The sequence below is a fragment of the Malania oleifera genome, chromosome 4 (assembly GCF_029873635.1).
Source record: "Malania oleifera isolate guangnan ecotype guangnan chromosome 4, ASM2987363v1, whole genome shotgun sequence".
Lineage (NCBI taxonomy): Eukaryota > Viridiplantae > Streptophyta > Magnoliopsida > Santalales > Ximeniaceae > Malania > Malania oleifera.
The window spans coordinates 123,946,209-123,970,803 of record NC_080420.1 but is presented as its reverse complement, the minus strand read 5'-3'; the positions used below and the strand labels follow the sequence as shown (position 1 = coordinate 123,970,803).

Sequence of the window (24,595 nt, the reverse complement as noted above, 5' to 3'; positions counted from 1 at the left end):
GGAATGAACGTATTCGTGGTAAGTTAGGTTTTAGTAGAAGATAAGATAAAGGGAGAGACGTCTCAAATGGTTTGGGCGTCTACAACCTAGGCCAAATAGTGCCCCAATAAGGAGTGGGCTAGTTACTATGAGGAGCAGTAGAAAGGGTAAGGGAAGGCCTAAAATAACTTTGAATGAGATACTAAGGATTTAATAGCCATGAATTTGTTGGAGGAAATTACCTATAATTGTGTAAATTGGTGGAAAAGGATTGAAGTAGCTGGTAGCCGACCCCACTGAATGAAACTTGAGACTTGTTTTTGTTATTATATATTTACTTTCTTTTTTTATATTTATTTTTTCTTGATAAAAAAACAAGAAAAGGTAATTTCCTTTGGGCTGGCTTAGTTGTGGAAAATATTTTTATTTTCAAATTTTCAAATAATTACAAAATGCTAGCTTATCTTTTAGTTTTTCAACTTTTCTACCCAAACACTCGAAAATTAGAAAGTAAGGTGGCATTTTTTGTAATTATTTGAAAAATTTGAAAAAAAAAAATGAAAATTGTTTTTCTTTCCACAAGCATGATGCCACAGTTCCGACAAGATACCTGAGAGAGATGCACTCGCACAATGTCTTCCTTCGACACCATAGGATTCATGCATTATGATGAACATTTTTTTTTCCTCCCAATGACAAAGGATATTTTTTCATAATAGAAGAGAAAAATGATCCACTTCTTTTTGATATCTTGCTATCAGTTGGGGAACAACAATGGTTAGCGATAGGGCTGCATTTGTTTCTCTTCAAAAGAACGGCAACTCCGTGGGTAAGGATTTTCAGGGCATCTAATAATTTTATTGTCATGTAATTAAGGGTGAATGGCTATAGGCACTTCCTCATCTCGAGAGAAGTTTCGAAATAAGGGTGTGATCCAAATGATATGCATGCTAGATGGAAAGGAAGCAAGGGGTTGGAAAAATGTTTTTTAAGGGGACTAAGAGACGAGCGCAAGGAGAGTTAAAATGCCCACCACCTTAAATTTCGTTTCCTACATAAACATGGGAATGAGATGGTAGGTATCACATTTTGAAGAATGTTGAAAGATGCCTTGAACCAAACACCCCCTTAGAGGTAAACAACTGAGTGAAAATGAAGTGGATGCCAAAGATTTGGATAACAATGTTGATAAAGGAAGCAGGTGATGGATTTGAATGACTTGGAGAAGTTACCTTTAGATTTCAAAGATGAAGAAGATCATTCAGTAGCCTTTTTTGATCTTGAAGATAATGAACTTCTTATCAACTAGTTGCGGTAGATGGGAGAAAGTGCAAGTAATGCAGAAACATTTAACTTGAAATATAAATTCTGAGATGTTTGGAGGACATTGGTGTTGGTGTGGAGGTTGTGGGTCTTAATTTAGGCCTTTAGGGGCTCATTAGTGAACAAGCATTAGGTTAGTCTTGAACAGGGAGATATGGATGAGGGAGGGAATGAGATTTTAGTAGGAACCAATCAGCAAGTGCTAGGGTCAGCTTGCCCTATTTTGAATATTTGAAAATTCTATAATTCCTATTCCCTTACCAAACTCAAGATGAGGGACTTGGGAACTATGAGTCAATGACATATGATAATGTTGTAAATTCCCATGGAATTCTTCCTATTTCTCTGCAGACTCATACAAACTTCAAATGACCGAAATGCCTTAGTGTGCTAGAAATTGAGGAGAGATTCAGTATGGCTGACCTTTTAGGAGACGAAAGCAATAGGCTGCTAAAAACTTCTCAATGACATGGATCTTAGTTTGATGATTCCTAATGGAGAGAGAGCTAGATTTTAATAGGAGGGTCTTGGCGAAAGGAAAAAGGCAAATAAGTTGAGTAGGGAGTTGGTTAGGCTTGCTTCTTTAGTTATCTGCTACAAAGGGAGTAGGTCTTTGGGTGCTAATAATGGAATTAAATAAGGATTTTGTCTTGGAATGCAAGGGTTAGGTGTGGTAATAAGAGGAGAATGGCGAAGTAGTTGGTCAATAACATTAGTACTGGTATTTTATTCTTGTAGGAGTTTGAAGCAGGGGAAATAGATGCCTTGTTCTTTAAAGGCATATGGGATTCTAGCTTTAAAGAGTGCACATCTTTCCTATCTGCTCGGGCTTTTGATGATCAACTACTAGCTTGGGATGCTAGAGTTGCTACGTTTAGAGACTGTCATTTTGGGTCTTTTTCCATGTTGGTCTTGCTAGAGGTTATAGGTGTTGGAGAGTGGTGGATTATGTCAATTTGTAGCCCCACACGGTTTTATTTCTCCAATGAACTAGCTAGCCTTTTGGTTTTTGAAATCCTTGCTGCATGGTTGGTGGTGTTATTTTTCAATATCGTTAGGAGATCTAGGAACAGGCTGAGGGGATCAAAAGATTAAGAGATCAAGAGTGACCTACATCAAGAGGAATTTTGATTTTTTTTTTTTTCGTTTGGGACTTTGGCCTTAGGGATGCCCCTTTGAGCAATGGTAATTTTACATGGTAGGCTTCAGGTTATAGATATGCCTATAATAAGATTGATAGATTATTGGTTGCTAGTCTTTGGGAAGTTTTTTTTTCTTTTTTTTTTTTCCCCCAAATGTTGTGTTGGAGGTTCTAGTTAGCCCAATCTCTAATTATTGTGCGGTGCTCTTAGACTCTAATACTATTCAATGGGCACCATTTAGATTTGAGAATGTGTCGTTGACACATCCTCGTTTCAAGGATAATGTTTAGATTTTGATTAAATGAATGACCTAACTTGAAGATAAGTCTCTCCCTAGATCCATGCATTGTTGAAGAACCTTTAGAGTTGGATCATGTTCAAGAGGGTGCAACGACATCACAAATTTTGCCAGTGGTTGAGACAGTTCCGCAAAGTGAGATGGAAGAGGGGGAGTTTGTACTTGAAGAACCGAGGCCTGAAGTGGAGATTTTGTAGATGAACACAAAACAGTATGAGATTGAGCAGAGGGAGGAGATAGATTGTTGAACCAATCTTGGGTGCTCCCGACGCTGATATTTTGATAGTGGAAGATATTATAGTTGTGCGTGATCAGTTGATGATATCTTGTAACATGGTTTCAGAAATCTTGGAACAAGAGTGTACAATCATGCCCAAGTATGTCCTACACATAATTGTGAATCGGATTGGGAGGTGGAGACAAATACTTTGGAGAAACTCCCATTGGAAAAAGGCTATTGTTCGGATGATGATTTACATGTTCCGCTTTTTAAGTTGAAGGATATTAATGGGCAAAGTGGGAAGAAGTCTCAACGGGTTATTATCCATCCAAAGAAACTTGATTTATGATTAATGCAATTAGAGTGTGGAATGTGCGGGGTTTAGGCATGTCTAAAAGCAGTTTACAAAAGTTAATGAGGAAATTTTTGCCTTCTATTTTCGTTCTTTCAGAGCCATTTTCTGATGAAAGTTTGATGTTGCAATGGGTTGGTTTTCTAAATTTTTTGAATTTTTGTGCGAATGCATCAGTGGGGGGTAAACATTGGATGTTTTGGGAAGAGAAAATGCACTTTGAGTTACAACATATGTCTGATCAAGTTATTTCAGGTATTTTTAGTTCTGTGGACAAGAATTTCTTGGCTTCATTTGTTTATGCTAAATGTCGTCAAACAGATCGCCGAAAACTTTGGAATGATTTGGAGGTTGTAAAGAGGGATGATTTTCCTTGGTTAGTGGCGGGAGATTTTAATATCATCCGTTCAGATTCGGAATGTGTTGGTGGTCATATAAGGCCGTTATCGGCTATGGAGGAATTTAATACTTGCTTGGACAACTGTGGTCTTATGGATTTGGTTGTTTCTGGCAGCAACATGTCTTGGTGTAATGATCACTGTGGACATTCTCGGAGATGGGCAAAATTGGATAGAGTCCTCTATAATTCGACTCTTCTCCAATCTTTGCCAAATATTTATTTTGAGTATGGAAATAGGAGGTCTTCAGATCATAACCCATTGATTATTCGGTTTCATAGAGATTTGCATAGGTATGGTCCTTCTCCCTTCAGGTAGCAGAATATGTGGAGCACTCATCAGTCTTTTAAGTCTTGTGTGGAGGAAGCCTGGAGGGAGGAATTCCTTGGCACGAGTTTAGTTAGACTTGCTGCTAAATTGAAGCATACGAAAGTTGCAATCCGAAACTGGAACAAGCAGGTATTTGGATATGTGCATCAGAACATTAAAAAACTAGAGGAAAGTATGGAGGTTCTAGAGGCTCAGCTTCAGGAAGGGTATTCGCCAGAAATTGAGGAAGATTTCTTCCTTTCTAAACTCAAATTAGAAGCATGGGAAAATAGGGAGGAGATTCGTATTTCTCAGCAAGCCAAAAAGAAGTGGTTGGAGGCGGGTGATAATAATACAAAGTTCTTTCATGCTTTTGTGAACCAAAAGAGGAAGAAGGCTATGATTCATTCATTGAAGCTTCCGAATGGAGAAGTGTTGGATTCTATGGAGGCTGTTCATGAGGGTGCCGTAAGGTATTTTCAAACTTTCTTAACAGTTGTAGGACCCAGTCAAACAACTTACCTTGATATTATATCTCCTATGGTTTCTGAAGAGGAGAATATTGCTCTTTGTCGTGCACCGTCCGAGGTGCAGGTAAGGGATGTGCTATTCTTTCTATCCCGAGAAATAGTAGCCCAGGTCTGGATGGCTTTGGTTCGGCTTTTTTCCATGATTGTTGGGATATTGTAAAAGAAGAGGTGATTGATGCAGCTAGATATTTTTTTGCTGGGTCTCCTCTTCCTAGATTTTATTCTGCATCTTACATTGTTCTAATCCCAAAAGTTCAGAATCCCTAGAGTTTTGACAAGTTCAGGCCTATTAGTCTTTGCAGTGTTATCTACAAATTTTTTTCAAAAATTATTGTTTCAAGGATGACAGGTTTGTTGTCTTCTTTGATTTCTTCGGAGCAGGGAGCTTTCATTCCCGGTAGAGGTATATTTGAAAATATTACATCGGCACAAGAAATGGTTCATTCACTGCATAAGAAATCTAATGGTGGAAATGTAATGATCAAAGTTGACATGGCTAAGGCATATGCTAGGGTCGATTGGGATTTTTTAAACTTGGTTCTGAAAAGCTTTGGTTTCTCCCAGAGATTTTGTGGTTTAGTGGTGGAATGTGTTTCCTCCTCTTGGTTTTCCATTTTGATGAATGACACTTATAAAGGTTTCTTTAAACCTTCTCGAGGGCTTTACTAAGTAGACTCTCTATCTCTTTATTTGTTTATTATTTTACAAGAAGTTCTTTCTCGGCTTCTAAAGAAAAATTTTATGGAGAATAAGATAGGGGCTTGCTATCATCCTCGTGGGGTGCCTTTGGTATCTCACCTACTCTATGCGGATGTCATTCTTATTTTTGCCAATGGTAAGAGAAGTTCCATTCGAATGCTTATCAAGACTCTTAAGAAATATGAGGATTGGTCTGGTCAAATGATAAATAAAGACAAGTCAAGTTTTTTTTTTGTCAAAGAGAATTGCTTATGCTCGGAAGCGATCCTTGTTAAGGATGACTGGCTTTGCAGAAGGAAGGTTCCCTGCTGCATACTTGGGTGTTCCTTTGGTATCGGGTCGTCTTACGGCCCGTATTTTAGAGCCTTTAGTTGCTAAATTGAGGAAAAAGATAGCGGGTTGGAAATTTAAGCTTTTGTCTCAAGGGGGCTGCTTAACTTTAATTAAGCATGTATTATCATCAATGGCGGTTCATCAATTGGCAGTAATTGACATTCCTAATATTATCTTCACAAAGATAAATTCTCTGTTTTTGATTTTTTTTTGGAGTGGAGTAAATGATAAAAGGAAAAGGAAATGGGGTTCCTGGCCTAATATATGTAAGCCTGTTTGTGGGGGTGGTTTGGGTATTAGGGATTTTGAGGAAGTAAAAAAATCATTGCATATGAAGTTTGTGTGGAGATTGTTAACTATGGATAATCTATGGACTCAATTCTTTAAAGCCAAGTATTTGAATAATAAACACCACTTGAGAGAAATGAAGCCAGATAAAGGAACCAAATTTTGGAGATCGATTGCACGTGTGATACCTGAAGTATTAAAGCATGTTCGTGTTCATAGTAAAAAGGGTCGGCCTTTTTCTGGTTTGATCGATGGTTAGCCTTTGGTCCCCTTTGTGCTAAGGTTCAGGAAATCAGAAACTATAAGCTACGAACACGAGATTGTTGGGATAGAGATGGGTGAAATGTTGATTTATTAGTGGATCTGTTGGGTGAAGAACAGGCTGAGGAAGTAATGAACTCTGCTATTTCTTGCAAGGAGGGTCCAGATACAATAATTTGGGAATCTTCAACAAATGGAAAATTTACCACAGCAAGTGCTTGGGAAATTATAAGGGAGTGTAAAGAGGAATTCTTAGTTTCAAAATGGATCTAGCATCCTATGTTACCAAAACGGGCGTCAATTTGTATGTGGAAGTCTTGGTTCGCTTGTCATCCGATTGATACTCGTATTCAGGAAGTAGGTGTTCAGATGGCCTCTCGGTATGATTGTTGTTCAAATGCCAAGATTGAATCTCTAGACCATGTGTTTTGCATGGGATCTTTTGCTTGGGAGGTGTGGAAACAAGCAGCAGTGGCGTTGTATGGCAACGAATACATGGAAAGCCAGATTTAATTTTTGGTTTAGTTGTGCAAAACAGGCCTCACAGTTAGGCATTTTGGTAGGTCTCATACCTAGTCTTATTATTTGGAGGCTTTGGACTCGTCGATGTAGAGCCAGGATGAAATCAATTCATGATTCGGTGAGAACTGCGTGGCTTGATATTAAATATTGGATGAGATCCATTTCGGACAAGTTAACTAAATGTGCACCTGCTTCTTGCACGGATATTGCAGTCCTTCGTGCTTTGGATATTCAAGTAAAAAATGTGAGGGCTTGTCTTCCTCGTGTAGTCAGATGGTGTAAACCTGGGATAGGTTGGGTTAAGTTGAATGTGTATGGAAGCTGTAGAGGTAACCCAGGTAATTGTGGTGGTGGAGGCGTAATAAGAGATAAAAGAGTATTATTTAAAGCAACTTTTTCCTCATTACTGGGTTATGGAACCAATAATATGGCTGAATTGAAAGCAATTATTATAGGGTTTAATCTATGCAAAGATCTCGGATTTGATTAAGTGGAGATTGCCTGTGACTCTTCTTTGTTGGTTCAGTGGATTAATTCTGGGAAGTGTTCGGCTTGGAACTTATGGGAATTGTGGGAAGTTGTGTTAGCATTGAGAGACATACATTACAAAGTGGAACATGTTTATAGAGAGGCGAATCAAAGTGCGGATTTCTTTGCCAAGCAGGGTGAATCTGGTATATCTAGATCATATAGTTGCTAGGATGATCTTCCACAGCAAGTCAGGGGAATGATTCGTTTGGATTTGTTGGGATTTCCTTCCTTGCACTCATGATGCTTTGTGCTGGTGTTTGTGAAGGTTGTAGTGGATGGTTTATTTCTCCAGATCTTCAGGAGTTTTGTTTGTTTTCCACTTATAGTTGTTTAGTTCTTTTTTTTTGTTTGGTTGTTGCTCATGGGTTTATTGGTTTTGAATAAGTTGGTTAAGTCAGTTTTAGATTCTTGAGGTTTGATTTTGTTATCCCCAAGTCTCAAGGTTGGAATCACGGTTTTCCTCCGCCATAAGTGAGGGGTTTTTTAATAAAGAAAGGAGGTGCTGCCCTCTTTTACCAAAAAAAAAAAAAAAAAAAAAAAAAAGGGTCTCTCCCTCTATTTATAATACAAATCAGATACATTCTAATGACCATAGTACCTTTACTAACTCTCATTAATTAACATACTAACATAATAATTATACTAAAGAACCATGAACACTTTCCCTTAAGTTGGAGCATAAATATCAATATGATATGCTCCTAGGTTGTTACAAATAAATTTAACACAAGCATCTCCCAAAGATTTGGTAAACAAATCAGCAAGCTACATGTCAAAATTTACATATTTGTTAGTAAAAAGCTTCTGCACAAGTTTTTCCCGAACAACTTCAATGTGTTTCGTTTGCTTATGGAAGATCGAGTTGGAGGTAATATGAAGAGCAGCTTGATTATCACACATTAACTCCATAGATTGAGAATGTGGAAAACCCAAATTTTCCAACATGTTCTTCAAGCAAACAAGTTCACAAGTAGTGTGAGCCATAGCTCTGTACTCTAATTCGGCACTTGACCTAGCCACCACAGTTTGTTTCTTACTCTTCCAAGAAATCAAATTACCACCAACTAAGATGTATTATTCGGTTGTGGATCTTCAGTCGGAAGGTGACCAACCCAATTTGCATCTGTGTATCCTTGAATATAAGTGTGACCTTGATCTTGATATAAAAACCTCTCCTTGGTGCACCGTTGTGATATTTGAAGATGTGAATCATAGTTGTTAGAATCTTACGATTCTTGGTTTGTTCATATCAACTTCACACCAAATTGATTTGAATCTTACTAGCGAATCTAAAACCTACTGAATCATTGTCGAACCTTATGAATCTAATGAATCAATCCGAATATATTTTAATTCACACAATTCTAGATGTATCATATCCTAACAAACCTGACTACTTTAAAACCCCCAAAACAACATTTATTTCTGAAAACCATGGTGTAGTCCCAAGAGGGGGGGGGTGAATTGGATTTAAAAAATTTCTTTTAATTCTTTTCAAGAATTCTTAACCTCTTTTAATTCTTTTTAATGAATTCTTTAACCTAATCTATTTCTTTCAATGTATTCTTGATTTCTTGTTGATTTATCAAATACACAATAAAAACTTAAAAGAATATTCAATCCACAACCATATACCAACAAAGTACTTAACTAATCATTCAACCAAACCAATCAATTTTCCAATCAACCACAATATCCAAACTAAGATATAAGATTCAGCTTTTGTTTGTTTACAGCCTTGTATATATGAAAGTTTGATTCAAGCCCTGTGATAATGAATTTGCTTTCTCAAAATGAAGTGCAATATAAAATCCAACACTCTTTCCAAAAGTTTAGACGTTAAATAAACTTTCAGTTTAAAGAGTCTTTGGGTGTTTCACCAATCAACGTACTCCCTTATGGTTTCCGCAAAGTATGGATCAACAAACATACTCCCTTTCGGTTTCCGCAATCCCAAAAACTAATTAAGCTTAAGTTTATTTAATATCAAATTCATATAGTGTATATGATTAAGGAATTTAAAACATCCACGCAATTTATAAAGAGAGTAAGGGAAAGAGAGTGACACCGGATTTTTACGAGATTCGGCTTATCCCCAGCCTACGTCCTCGCCTTTGGCAAACCACCAAAGGATTCACTAAACTAGTTCCTTTTCCGAGCGGAACAACACCGTGACACACTCCTTCAGTAGGCTAGAGCCCGCCTCTCCAAGTGATATCCCCTCACTCGGTTACTCCTTCAATTAGGCTAGAGCTACACCTCTCTAAGCGATACCCCACGCTTAGCCAATGATCCAAACACCTTGGAATCGTCAAAAATACTGCAAGAATACAAAAGAGTAGCTGCGTACAAGAACACTCTCAAATAGAGTAGATTAGTACAAATTCAACACTATGTACTTCAAGAATTTAAATACCAATATGAAATAGAATTGAAGCTCAAGTATAGAGATTACCAAGGGTTCTTTTGTGATTGAGAAAGCTCAGTATAAGAACCGTAAGTTGATGTTTCAATAGCAATTCAGATTCTTTCCCCCAGCAAGAGTATGAGCAATAGAGAACTTTGAGAGAGATTGAGAGTTTGAATACAAGTGTGCTATGTGATTGTCTTGGTTAATAATTTCTTGGGATTAAGGTAGTATTTATAGACTTTTTAGGATTAGTTTCCTTGTTCCCCAAGTTACTTGGAGTGTCCACCAAGTTTTTATAACGTTCATATTTGAAAAACTGATTTTTAGAATTTTCCCGTTGAGGTTTAAAAATTCAAATTCCCATGGAGTCAGTTGGCTGGACAGGCGACTGGGTAGTGTATTTTACAGGATCAGTTGGCTGGACAGGCAGCTGATACCTTTCTGTCTGTCCAGAATTTAACCCAAATAAATGTCAGTTGGTTGATTGGACACAGTTCAAAAATGTCAGTCGGCTGGGCTTGTCAGTCGGCTGACTATTTCTAGTTCAAACTGTCAGTCAGTTGGGCAGTTTATCCATTCTGGTGTTTTGTCAGTCGGTTGGCCAATCTCAATGTGTTCTGCTCAGTTGGCTAACCAGTCCATTTTCTGAAAAACTTTCATTTTTTATTTTTAAACTTTTTTTTTATTTGAATGGCTCAAATGTGACTTGTTAAAAACATTTTTTGGGGTTTTAAAATCTGGTCTCTAAGTCCATATTCAACCCTAAAAGTGCTTCAATAATATTTCAAAAGATATTTAAAATATGAAGCACTTATATAAAGATTTCTAAGACTTTGAACATTCTTGGCGCTTGAGTCTTCATGCTTGTCTTTTCTTTGAACTTCTCTTGTTTTTCTTTCTTTTTGATTCTCTTGTTTTTCTTCAAGCTTTGATATACTTTTAAGCTTTCCCTCATTTTCTTCAAGCTTTAAGATATCATCTTGAAATCCATACTTTAAGTTTCATATGATCATCCTTCTTTGAAGTATTAAGCTTGCAATGGATCCTTGACCTAATATTTCATGCTTGATCCTTGTGAGTCCTGAAATATCATTTCTTAACCAAATATGTTAAGTTTCTTCTTATTTGTTAGCATCAAAATAGGATATTAAGTTTTGTAATGCCAACAATTTCCTTTTTTGCTTTTGTTTTTACATTATTACCTTCCATTCCTTGTCCATGCCAACAATTTCCTTTTTCTTGCTTTTGTTTTTTATACTTGTTGATAAACACCAAAAGTACTATTTTTTTTTTCTTGATTCTTTCGATTAAACAACATAAAGTTCATTTTTTAAAATAATTCTCTTTAGTTTTCACTTGCTTAGGGTTTTTTTTTTTTTTTCAAAATTTAAATGTACTTTACCATTTTGCTTCTTGTTTGTATATCAATATATGCACGTCATTTAGAGTTGATTTTTGGAAATTATATTGAATCTTACGATTCAATTCAATTCTCGATTCTCTATTCTCAAAATTGGAATTTCAATTCATGATTCAAATCTCAATTTGACAACTATGATGCGAATTACAACATCGCAATGACTTGTCCTTGGAGAATCCATAAATTGACTCACAGCACTTGTTGCAAAAGATATGTCTGGCTGAGTGATTGTGAGATAATTTAACCTTCCAAGAAGTCCCCAGTATCGTCAAGGATTAGGCAACAAATCATCCGACTGTAACTTGCTATTAGGATCCATGGGTGTTTCAATCGGTTTGGATCCCAATAGCTTAGTCTCATCCAACAGATTAAAAACATGCTTCCTTTGTGACAAAATAGTTCCCATATGAGATCTAGATACTTCTATACTCAAGAAGTATTTCAATGGTCCCAAATCTTTGGTTTGAAACTATTAGATTATCACTTTACCCAAAAGCTTAAGTTGTTAGATTGTGGGCCAACAATGTATATCAAGCTTTAACATTCCCCTGCACATGTAGCCCGACAACACATGGAGAGATAAACACACTATAAATAGCACCCATGATAGGGAACACTAATTTTTTTTAAAATATCACATAGTAATGTAGGCAACAAAACTAGAACATAGGACCTTTTGCTAACCAGCTCTGATACCATGTTAGATTACCACTTTACTTAAAAGCGTACACTGTTAGGTTGTGGGCCAACAATGTATATCAAGCTTTAACAAGAATTTTGGTCTGTGAGAAATTTTTAAGGCTCTGGATACCTTGATCATCATCACCTATAATTACAACATCATCCACATACATAGTAAGAAGAATCCTACTCGATGAAGTATGACGATAAAACACAGAGTGATCCACTGCACACCATTGAAGGCCAAACTCAAGCACTACAACACTGAATTGATTAAACCATGCTTTGGGAGAATGTTTTAAACCATATAGTGCCTTTTTGAGCCCACACACAAAGCCTGAATCCCCCTGAGCAGCAAACTCAGGTGGTTGCTCCATATAGACTTCCTCTCTTAGATCACCATGCAAGAAGGCATTGTTCACATCTAATTAATGCAAAGACCAATGGCAAGTGGTAGCCAAGGAGATGAACAAATGTATTGATGTAAGTTTGGCAATTGGGGAAAAAGTGTCGTAATAATCCAAACCATACGCCTGAGTATACCCCTCAGCCACAAGACGTGCCTTTAGATGAGCCAGAGAACCATTAGGGTTGACTTTCACAGTGTAAGCCCAACGACAACTAACCATAGGCTTGCCATGAAAATATACCAAGTTCCAAGTATCGTTATCCTGTAAATCATTAATCTCTTCAACTATGACATTCCTCCACCCATAATGGGCTAAGGCTTTTGAAATAGATTTAGGAAGACAGTAGATGATATGGTAGTAACAAATCAATAACAGGAGGGTGGTAAAAAACATAGCAAACATAGTTGGAGATTGGATGTTGTGTACATGTGCGTTTACCTTTCCAGACAACAATGGGAGGATCAACATCGTGGGAAATATGATCATGAGATAAGGAAACCAAAGGTGTGGTAGTGGAAGCTAGAGGGGGCTCTCTTCCTTGGAGCTGTCGTCATGAATACACCTATAAATTAGGACAATTGAGAATATGAGAAGGACTCAAACTACTTGGAGATGCAGGTGGTTGATTGGGTAAGTACAACAAACTAGGACCTAGAAGATGAGGTAGAGGAAGAGACTCATTGAGATCAGAAGCACTTAGGGACTGATAGTAGTAAGGTGTAGACTCCAAGAACGTAACATTTGTAGAAACATATAAGCGAATGCAGCACATGATTATAACAACGATATCTATTTTGAGTATATGAGTTGCCCAGAAAAACACATTTTATAGCACAAAGATCCAACTTATCCACCCCAAGAGTTAGATGATGAACAAAGGACACACACCTAAATATATGAAGAGGTAGAGAGAATATAGGTGAATTAGGGAAGAGAATGGAGTAGGGAATTTTACCACTAAGAACAATGGATGGCATCCTATTGATAAGATAGCAAGTAGTAAGTACAACATCACTTCAAAACACTTTAGCTACATGCATTTGATAAAGTAAAGTGGGAGTGATTTCAAGAATATGTTTATTTTTCCTCTTTGCAACCCCATTTTGTTGAGGAGTGTTGGCACAGGATGATTGATGGACGATACCAAATTGAGTCATATAAGTAGTGAATTGAGTATTGAAATACTCTTTAGCATTATCCCTCTGAAGTATTCGAACTGGCGAACCAAATTGAGTCTTTATTTTGGAACAAAAGGCACAAAATGTATGAAATAACTCGGAACGATCTTTTATTAAATATAGGCAAGTCATCTTTGAATAATCATCCACAAAGGTTACAAAGTACTGTAAACCCAACTTACTAGGACCCCAAACATTATAATGGACTAACATGAAAGAGCTTGCAGTGTATTTATTGACTTGGGAAGCAAAAGGACACGATGATGCTTTCCCAACTAACAAGACTCACAATCAAGACTAGACATAGAACTCAAATCAGGAACTAGACTTTCTCCTTTTCCAACTAAGGATGACCATGGCTACTATGATTCTGGAGATGTGTGACTGCAGCAGTGCAAGTGGTAGAAGTAAATAGTCGCTCAAAGTGATAAAGTCCACTAGCTTCACACCCTCCGCCAATTGTCTTCCTTGTCGTCAAATCTTGAATAACCACAAAATCAGGGAAGAATGTTACTAAAAAATTCATGATTTGGTAATCTTGCTAATGGACATCAGATTGAAAGGAAACTTGGGAATATACAAAATCAAAGGAGGAGAAATAGAAGAAGTGGGCTTTATAGTCCCAATTCCCTCAATGGCAGTGCTGGATCCATCAGCAAGAGTAACACAAGATAATTTTTTAGGATACTAAATAGTAGAGAAGAAATTAGGTATACTTGCGATATGATTAGTGGTAGCAGGGTCTATGACCTAAGGACTATAAACTAAGGACTTGAGGAGTACCTCTACCTCATCCATCTCTACCACCACAACTACTTGAACCACCTTAATAACTTTTGTGGTTGTTTGGTAAAGAACTAGAATCACCTTGTGTAGCAAAGGGTGTCCTTTCAAAGTTAGATGCCAGAGCAGGAGAATGTGTGCTGAAGGAAGCCCATAGGACGCAAGAATAAACATTGGAAAATGACGGCAACTCTATACTACTAAGTACTTGGTATCGGACAATCTCAAACTTGGGTTTCAATTCCACTAGAAGCCAAATAACTATCGTCTACTTTCTCTGCTTCCGCATCTCACAAACATTAGCGGTTATAGATTGTATGATGTTAAGCTCCTCATGAATATGTTTCATCTCTCCAAAATAATCTGTAATGCTCTTATCTCCCTATTATAACTGAAATTACTCCTGGGATAAATCATATATATATGTGCAATGTTACTAGAGTACAGAAGCTTGGCAAATCCCAAATCTCCTTGCATGTATCTAGATGCATGTACGTCCATGCAATCTGAGGCTTTGACGAATTTCGCAAGAGGGAAACAATCAAGGCATCTTATTGAATTCACACTTCTTTTCTCTCCTTATCAGAGGGACTACATTGGAGAAAATGGTCATATTTTCCTAATCTTGCTAAATAAACCCAAACAGCCTTAGACCACTAAACATAATTCTTTCTATCCAACCTTTTTTGGATTCATAAGACTCCATCCTAATACTCACAAACCAGCAGCCACACCACTGTCAAACAAGAAGAACAATCAAAACTAATTAGGATAACCACAAATGAGGAAAAGAACTGAAACAACCACGGACAAGGTGAACCACCCACAAACTGATAAAACACTGCCATAGCCTCACAAATCAACTTCTGAGCATTGCCATACTCCAAGAAACTCACAAAAAGCCTTTACGGACACTGAACAACAACTAACGGATTACCATGAGTGCATGGTTGAAAAAGGTTGGATCTTTGAGCAAAAAACATCCTCAACAACTTGATAATATGGTCTAGGGGAGGAGTCAGAACATGCTGGAGGAAAAAAAATCAGAAAAAGGTGGCTGGAATCACTCTTATGCACTGACGCCTTGGGGTCGAGACTGGCGGTAGTCAGTTGGCGCCTTGGGAGGTTTCTAGATATGGGATTTTGTAGGGTTATATTTCAGAGGGTTTTTTTTTGGCTATATGGTTGGTTTTGTGAAATAATGAACTGGGTTGGTGGTTCTGAGAAAAGCAGCAACGGGAGGGTGTTTTCTGGAAACAACTGAGTGTGATAGGGTTTAGGTTGGATCATGCTCTGATACCATGTTAAAATTTTGATTAAATGAATGACTTAACTCAAAGATAGGTCTCTCCCTCTATTTATAGTACAAATCAAATGCATACTAATGACCGTAATACCTTTTTTAACTCTCACTAATTAACATACTAACACACTTAATAATAATACTAAAAGATTAAAATAACCAATAACAGATAATATCAAGGTGTGGTGGAGATTTGTCATGTTTAGGGGTGGGAGGGCTTTAAAGTGATGAAAAAATTGAAATTTTTGAAAGATAAATTGAAGCAATGGAATAGTGTGTGTTGGAAATTTGAAGGAGCAAAAAATTAATATGTTTTCCTGAGATGGAGGGGATGGGATGGATTGAATTGGAGCAGTGTGGGCTGCTGGGCAAGGAGGATAGGCGGCGTGCTTCTGCTGGGAGATGAGAGGAATTGGTGTTAAAAATCAAGGATAAAATGGGTGAAAGAGGGGAATTGTAATTCTGGGTTGTTTCATAGGGTAGGAGGAGGAAAAGGTTTATTGAGGAGTTGGAGCTTGAATCAGGATGTCTTGTGAGGGTTTAGAAACAGATTTGAGATGAGATACCGTGCTTTTATAACTGTTTATATACAGTGGACTGCCAGCATATTGAGTGGCTTGAGTCCTGTAGGGGTGTACAAGGCTATCTGGTCAGAACAACCTTTCAAGGTTGATGAAGGTAATAGGGTAGTTCTTGATATGGATAGGGATAAAGCTCAAGGTCCAGATGGTTTTACAATGACTTTTTATTCTCAAAGCAGCCGGGAAGTTTTGCAGGATGATATTATGAGGTTTTTTGGGGAAAAAAATATGAACTCAACCTTATAGTTTTGATACCTAAAGAGAAGTCTAGTAGGGTGAGAGATTTTAGGCCTTTTAGTTTAGTGACTAGTTTTAGATGTTATCAAGGTGGTTGAGGATGTGAGGAGGAGGGATAAGGGGGGCTTGGTTCTCAAATTGGATTTTCAGAATGCTTATGACATGGTGAATTAGAATTCCTTAGACCAAGTGATTGGTAAGAAGGGTCTGGGATCAGTGTGTAGGAATTGGATAAAAGGGTGTTCTAGTTCTACAAATATGCCAGGTGATTTTAATGAACACCCTAGGGAGTAGTTTAATGCTTCTCAGGTGTTTTGACAAGGGGATCCTTTGTCTCCTTTCTTGTTGACCCTCATGGTTGATGGTCTAAGCAGATGCTGATTTCTCATGCTCAATATTTAAGTTAAGAGGCTTATCGGTTTGAGAGAAGAGGTTGAGGTGTCCCATCTTCAGTTGCAGAAGATACCATATTTTTTCTGGAGGATCATGTTGGGAGTTGCAAAAGGTTCTCATTTTGTTGAGAATTTTTAGTACGTTTCAGGGTTGAAGATCAAAATGTCAAAGAGTGGTGCGGCGAGGGTCTTGGACAAGCTGATGGTACTTCATCTCTTTAGACTATCTATTGCTCATAATGCACCAACTTTTTTTTCTTTTTGTATGCATGCGCCTGCTCGCCCCGGGAGTGGTGGTGGTGGTGTTGGGGCTGCGGCAGCTCTTCATATTGTGATTTCCACTTCTTTAGGAGTCTCAACTAAAGAAAGATTGATAAGCTTACTTATTTTCCCAGTCTGTCGGATTCTTTCTTTCCTCAAAATCGGGAAATGCATGAGTCTGGCTTAGGGATTGCTTGGGTTTCTTTCTGTTTTCTCATCTTTCTAGAAACCCCCTGTTCTTTTCATTTTTATCATGTCATTGTAATGGCCAAGGTTCATTTTTAAGGTCTGGGCTCTCATTTGGATTCTATCTCTTTAACATGATTAATACAATGACTTGTTACAAGTAAGGAGACCCTATGAAGCTCTTAGCCCAAATATTTGTATATTGTCTCATGAGTTCAATGAGACTAATGTGCACCTGTCCCCAGTGGCGAGGAATCTTTGGGAAGCTCATTTCTCATGTTTTAGTGAAATGTGGGTGGCTTTGCAATATATTGAGTTCTTACTTGTGAGATATCGGGGTTTTGAGAAGAGTAGAGATGGGAGGGCTCCATGGTTTGCTTGCAATTTTTTGGACACTGGCTTGAGAAGAATGGGAGGATATTTAAAGCTCAATCAAACCCTCCTGCCCAGCTGTGGGATGAAGTAAATATTTTTTCTTTTGGGCAATTCTTTTGGATTTCTCGCTGTCCAATCTTAAAGGGATTGGAGGGCAGCACTTGTAAATAGCTAATTTATGGAGGATGCCTTATCCATCTTCTGTACTATAGTTTATTTATTAATGGATCTCTATTATCTTTATTAATTTTTTTTAAAAGAAAATATTTCTTTCCACGGCTGAGCTTGCCCTCCATTTTTATTTTTTTTTTTCCTTTTCTTTCTTGTTTCAATGTTCCAAACAGAATTTTGGTGAGAGTATAAAAAAACATTCAAGTAATTGTTTTTCACCAATCAAGGTTAGGGACTTATGGACAATCACGTAATTTATGGGATTTGAAGTAAATAATCACATTGTTAATTTACTAAAATCAAATTGTTCTTGTGATTTATAACCATCTAAAATTTCCTATTCCCATTAATTGCAGTTACTCTGTTTTGTATTCTTGGGCATTGGGCATATTTCCAGTTCAGGTTTGGCAAGTGCATTGTGCTGTTGATGTTAAACATCAAAGAAGAGGGGGAAAATGTTTCTGTTTTCCACTCCTCTCCCATGAGTATGCTTTCAAGAAATGGAATGGAATGAAACATGTCATTACCTTCTGCATACTTGGCAAGATTGGGTGATTTAGATGCTTTAGCTGCCTTCAATAATTGGGGAAGATGCTTTACCTGCCTTTATTAGTTGTTGAATAAGACATCACAGACTAGATTAGATATGCAATTAGTGTTATCTTTCTTTAAGATCCAGTTTTCCTTAAATTTTCTTTTCCCCTGTTTGTGTTACCGTATTTTCCCATGGTTATCATGATTTCTTTTTCTGATGCAAGGGCTTGGCAGTCATTCCATTTTTCTTATGTATATATCTATCTTCATTTTCTAATCTGTTATGACTAACAAAATGCCAAAGTCAGATCTATCTTCATTTTCTAATCTGTTATGACTAACAAATGCGAAAGTCAGCATCTATTTCATTTTAGCAACCATTCTAGGTTTAACTTTAGGAATTGGGTGTCTGCCACTTCCAAATATTGTGACTTGCATTTCAATAAAATGGTAAGATGTGAACCAAACTCCATTCTTTTTTCCTTTCCTTCTTCTATGTATCTTCCCCAACATTTTGCAATTCCTTGTTAATGGTTTTTCTTCTTTTTGTAAGTGCCATTGTTTGGAGTTTTTTCCTGTTTTATAATTAAAAATAAATAAAATATAAAATAATACTCTGAACAGGGAATATTTTCTCAAAATAATGCTCACGTAATCTCGCAGCTTCATGCTGCGAGATTTAAACTGGTGGCCACTCTGCCATCGACGCGTGGCAAAGAAAGAAACAGGGGTAACGTGACGTGTGGCGACGGGTGAAGAAATCTCGCAGGTTGGACCTGCGAGATTTGAGAAGCGATCGAACGGAGAGGCGACGCGTGGCTGCGAGGTTACAAGCGATCGTGACACGTGGTGAATCTCGCATGTCCAACCTGCGAGATTTAAGAAGCGATCGAACGGAGAGCGTGCCACGTGGTAAATCTCGCAGATCCAACCTGCGAGATTTAAGAAGCGATCGTACGGAGAACCTGTGGGATGAACTTGTCCTCGTTGCATCGTAAATTATAAAAACAGAGGCTCATTTTAAGTCATTTTTCTGGGTTGGCCTTAAAGAAGAACCACAACACGCCAGTCACATTCAACAACTTACCAGCTCTCCAACACAATGAACCCAACCACAAAACGATCTGGTGTTTCAACACCAATAATGCTGAAGCCTAAAGGTTATCAAACATAATTTGCTCAAATAACGCCAGTAAAACTTAACTTAAAACTTGCTTTCAAGGATTGGCTGCATCACTTGCAATTTTATATATATATATATATATATATATATATGTATATATATATAATATTTTTATGTAGATATTAGGAAATTTCAATTATCTAAAAAAATACATGCTTATCTGGAAAAACAGATACTCCTACTGCTTATATTAATTAAAAACCAAAAGAGAACGTCTTCATCACTCATCAAACATGACCCTTTTGCCTTTCGAAATTCCAAATTTAGAAAAAGAGAAAACAGACGAGCAGAAGCATATTTGGTGAGTTGATATGGAGATGTTGAGCACCTTGATTTGAAAATTTCAACTCAAAATTTGTTGGATCACAAAGCTTCTCCTAAATCCTACTTTATAAATACATAACTAGTTAGAGTCTATAGGAAGAAGAACTAAAAAATTACAAAGCAATGGCAGCTAAGGGGGAGACTTGCAAGAAATGTGAGGAGGAGGATACAAGGGTAAGGCAGTAGTAGATGAAGAAGAAATGAAAGCTTATCAGGACTACTATGGATTTTGCAACCATTGCAACAAAGTCTTCCAAAAAGAGCGAGGTTTCCTCAATCATCAGAAGACCGTCCACAGCAATGAACGGTTCGTGTGCCCAAATTGTGATCCAACTAGTTATGTATTTATAGAGTAGGATTTAGGAGAAGCTTTGTGATCCAACAAATTTTGAGTTGAAATTTTCAAATCAAGGTGCTCAACATCTCCATATCAACTCACCAAATATGCTTCTGCTCGTCTGTTTTCCCTTTTTCTAAATTTGGAATTTAGAAAGGCAAAAGGGCCATGTTTGATGAGTGATGAAGACGTTCTCTTTTGGTTTTTAATTAATATAAGCAGTAGGAGTATCTGTTTTTCCAGATAAGCATGTATTTTTTTAGATAATTGAAATTTTCTAATATCTACATAAAAATATTATATATATATATATATATATATATATAAATATAATTGCGAGTGATGCAGCTAATCCTTGAAAGCAAGTTTTAAGTTAAGTTTTACTGGCGTTATTTGAGCAAATTATGTTTGATAGCCTTTAGGCTTCAGCATTGTTGGTGTTGAAACACCAGATCGTTTTGTGGTTGGGTTCATTGTGTTGGAGAGCTGGTAAGTTGTTGAATGTGACTGGCGTGTTGTGGTTCTTCTTTAAGGCCAACCCAGAAAATGACTTAAAATGAGCCTCTGTTTTTATAATTTACGATGCAACGAGGACAAGTTCATCCCATAGGTTTTTCGTACGATCGTTTCTTAAATCTCGCAGGTTGGACCTACGAGATTTACCACGTGGCACGCTCTCCGTTTGATCGCTTCTTAAATCTCGCAGGTTGGACCTGCGAGATTCACCACGTGTCACGATCGCTCGTAACCTCGCAGCCACGCGTCGCCTCTCTGTTCGATCGCTTCTCAAATCTCGCAGGTCCAACCTGTGAGATTTCTTCACCCGTCGCCACACGTCACGTTATCCCTGTTTCTTTCTTTGCCACGCGTCGATGGCAGAGTGGCCACTAGTTTAAATCTCGCAGCATGAAGCTGCGAGATTACGTGAGCATTATTTTGGGAAAAAATTCCCTGTTCAGAGTATTATTTTATATTTTATTTATTTTTAATTATAAAATGGGAAAAAACTCTTTCTTTATCCGTCGCCATACGTCACGTTACCCCTGTTTCTTTCTTTGCCACGCATCGATGGCAGAGTGGTCACCAGTTTAAATCTCGCAGCATGAAGCTGCGAGATTACGTGAGCATTATTTTGGGAAAAAATTCCCTGTTCAGAGTATTATTTTATATTTTATTTATTTTTAATTATAAAACGGGAAAAAACTCTTGTTTGTGTGCAATTTTGTCGGTTGGAAAACATATTATGTTTTCTTCTGATCAATGCATGTTCAGACCTGCCAATGGTGTCTGTCTTAGCTTTTTCATTCTCACTCGTACAAGAGATTGCAGATTCTGTTTTGGGTTTTCTACATGAGAGCTTTCTCTTAGTTGCTATTGTGACATTTAGGCCCCACTTAGGTTAAGGATATTGTGAGAGAAAAGAACAAGAAAAGGAAAGAAAATTATTTTTTTATTATATTTTCTTTCCGTCGAAAACACTATTAAGTGTTAATGTATGCTTAGATATGATTGAAACCTAATAAAAATTAAAGCTTAATGGCGTGTACGATAAAAATTTGTTTATTAGTTTTTGTGTAGTGGGATAATTCGAATACGGCTATATCTTTCCATTCCTTAGGAAAGATTATCTACTAGTTCAATGGCTCAATGGAGTTGAAATAGATCAGGAGAGAGTGGTTGTAAGAAATTAATCGATATCCTTTATTGCGATTGAGGAAAGAAGTGGGATGATTTGGCTGAAGTGGATAGTGGGATGATTAGACCGAAGTGATTGGTGAAGTCATAATTTTTTTTCAGCTTTTGTTGCCAAGTTTGACTTTGCACATCAAGTGGCACATGGTGGTTTTTGCTTTGACCCCTTAATCATTAAGTTTTGTGAAATAGAAAAAGAGGGTGTCAAGAGAACCTCGTGGCCCAACCTTAAAACATTGTAATATTCTTTTTCAAACCTACCATGGATCTTTAATAATGCAAAGGAAAGGAAGGGAAAATATGACCCATTTCGTTGATGAATCTGAAATTTAAGTTCTAGTTTAATTCGTTGAACTTAATAAATGAATTTAAACGAATCATTGAGTAACTTCTGAGCAGTTTGCCTCGTTTTTTGTCCTAGTAAAATAGGCTCAAAATGAATTTGTTATTTTTCTTAAAAAAAATTTATATAAATGAGAGTATTTCAACACCATCACAGTAAAATTCTAAACCATGTTTGGATAAGATAGGAGAATGATAAGGCAGTGTTTGGATCTCGAAGGTTGCCATGGGCGACGGGAAGCATTAAGGAAGGCTAAAACACGATCACATGAAATCGTCAAACAAACAAGGAGCGTGTAAAAAGGCTCTTTCTTGCGGGGTTGGACCTTGACCTTGACCTCGACAAACGTGTCAGTGGCGGAGTCTTCATATATATATATATATATATATATATATATATATATATATATATAAATATTGTCCAATTTTGTCACCGTACACGCATCCCTCAAATGACTTTATGTTGTAACTCTCCCCCACGCGCTATTAGGCCGCCACCTCCCCACGCGGCTATACCCAAACACACAAAACACACACATAATAATAATAATAATAATAATAATAATAATAATAATAATATGACTTTATGGCAAAAGACAACGACCTCCTGTAAAATCTAATAAAAATAAATAAAAATTTTCCTTAATTCAAATAAGTATTTTTTTCGAGAAAAAAATATTAGAAGTTATTCAAATACGAGAAAAAATAAGACAAAATAAAATTTTAATATCTTGTAAAATAAAATTTATTCATTTGTGCAAAATATATTTCTTTCCTTTCTCATTTTTGTTGATATGTCTTATTTTTTCTCGTATTTGAACAACTTCTAATATTTAATATAGAGATAAATTGTAATAGACATTGTGACCCGAATGAAGTTTGAATACTTGCATCTTTCCTATTTAATCTTCATGAAGTTAAGGAGAAACTAGTAACGGATGGTTCCAGCATGTAAGATTGGGACTATCTAGTCACAAGATGTCTTGTTAGCATTTAGACCAGTACGAGTAAGAAGTATTGATTATTAGATTAGTTGTAATTTTGTGTATTGTGGCTACTAGTTGATTATGAGTTCCATTTTAAGGTTGAAAAGTTAAGAATTTTTATTTTTAAAGAGAGCTAATGGCTATTAATAAATGCCATGCGTCAAGCTTATTCAAAGCATTATGTTTGTCTGTAGCTGCTTCCCTTATGTATGTGGGATGTATAATTATAATTTAATAGAAGTATCAGTTTATTCATTATGTCTATGCCTGAGCGTAAAATGTGAGTATGACTCCTCAGTCAGTTTCATGTTTTCTAGTGTTAGAATTAAAATAGAATATGAAGTTTTTTATGGCATAGCGAGTGTTCATCAATCATTGTAAAAGTCATTAGAATTTGTAAACGTGTCAAGTGTACTTGCCTCACTCACTAAACACATGTTATCTATAGAGGTTTTATTAATGAATTGTGTTTCTTTAATATATATTGCGTCATTCTTATTTGCTTACATGCTTGCTAGCTACTTTCACTTGCTTTGTATTCGATGGTTGTGAATGTGTTAGTGGTAAACTATAGTATACTTTCAGTTAATTAGTTGAAAAAAAGTGTTTTAGCTAGTGTTATACGATCCTTCACAAGGTCATGACAATAGGACAAGTAGTAGCATTTTGGTAAATTATTTTTCAATTTATGTGTATTTAGATTAACTGTTATTTTGAATTTTCAATATTATTGTCATTGCATTTTGTTAAAAAAAAAAAAAAATCTTACTCAGATGCATATATATATATATATATATATATATATGTATTATATTTGTAATATTAAAATACATCCCTTTGATATATTTGTTTGGATCATTATAATATTGACTTAAGTGGATAGTAATTGAATTTCCATTAATCACAGCTTATATTGCTTTATAATTGGGTTGAATTACCAAAAATTCTTTTAAAATTTTATTCATTTCAACATTGGTTTAATTAATATTCTTTGTGCATGATTTAAATGAATCCATGAAAATACCTATACTGTAAGGCCGCACAAGGACATATGCTTCACTGTAGCTGACTATTCTGCAGCCATCATTCGTAATAATGATAGTAATCTACACATTCTAATATTATATTTTCAGACAGAGGAAATAAGATTAGGAATTTCTCAAAGCTTTTCTTTCTATTGATAGACATTTGACAAGAGGAATAACAACAACAAAATCAAGCCTTACCCACTAGGTAGGGTCAGTTATGAATCCCTTTTCTATCAATTTATATGATTGTAGACAATTTCTTTCGACTAATTCAGAACTATTAAATTGTTATTATTTCATTTTAAGTTATTTTATGTCTATTCCTACCCCTTTCACTGTTTTTCATAATAATTAATCCTTTTGCATTATATGTCCTACGATATAAGTGCCTAAACTATCTGAGTTGTTTCTGTCTTATCTTCTACAGGAGTTATAATTAACTTACTGTGAATATGTTCATTTCTTAATTTATCATTTAATGTTATATCACTAATTCATTTAAATATTCTCATTTCGACAAATTTTACATTTTTGATATGCCGTTTCTTAGTTGCTCAACATTCTGATCCATATAACATAATTTGTCTGATAGCCAT

At 36.4% G+C, this 24,595-nt stretch overlaps 1 protein-coding gene across 4 annotated transcripts in view; it reads left to right on the top strand.

Moving 5' to 3' along the window:
* The window catches only part of LOC131154414 (probable L-cysteine desulfhydrase, chloroplastic), a 36,595-nt gene extending 12,219 nt beyond the window's left edge, over window positions 1–24,376 (top strand). The window contains exon 2 of one of the 4 annotated variants that reach the window (XM_058107171.1): window positions 24,156–24,376. The gene's annotated coding sequence lies outside the window, so the exon portion shown is untranslated. Of the gene's footprint in view, window positions 1–17,272; window positions 17,667–17,929; window positions 18,385–24,104 lie in introns of those variants that run through there. The other 3 variants (XM_058107168.1, XM_058107170.1, XM_058107172.1) reach the window with 3 other exon arrangements.
* Window positions 24,377–24,595: the final 219 nt, after the last annotated feature.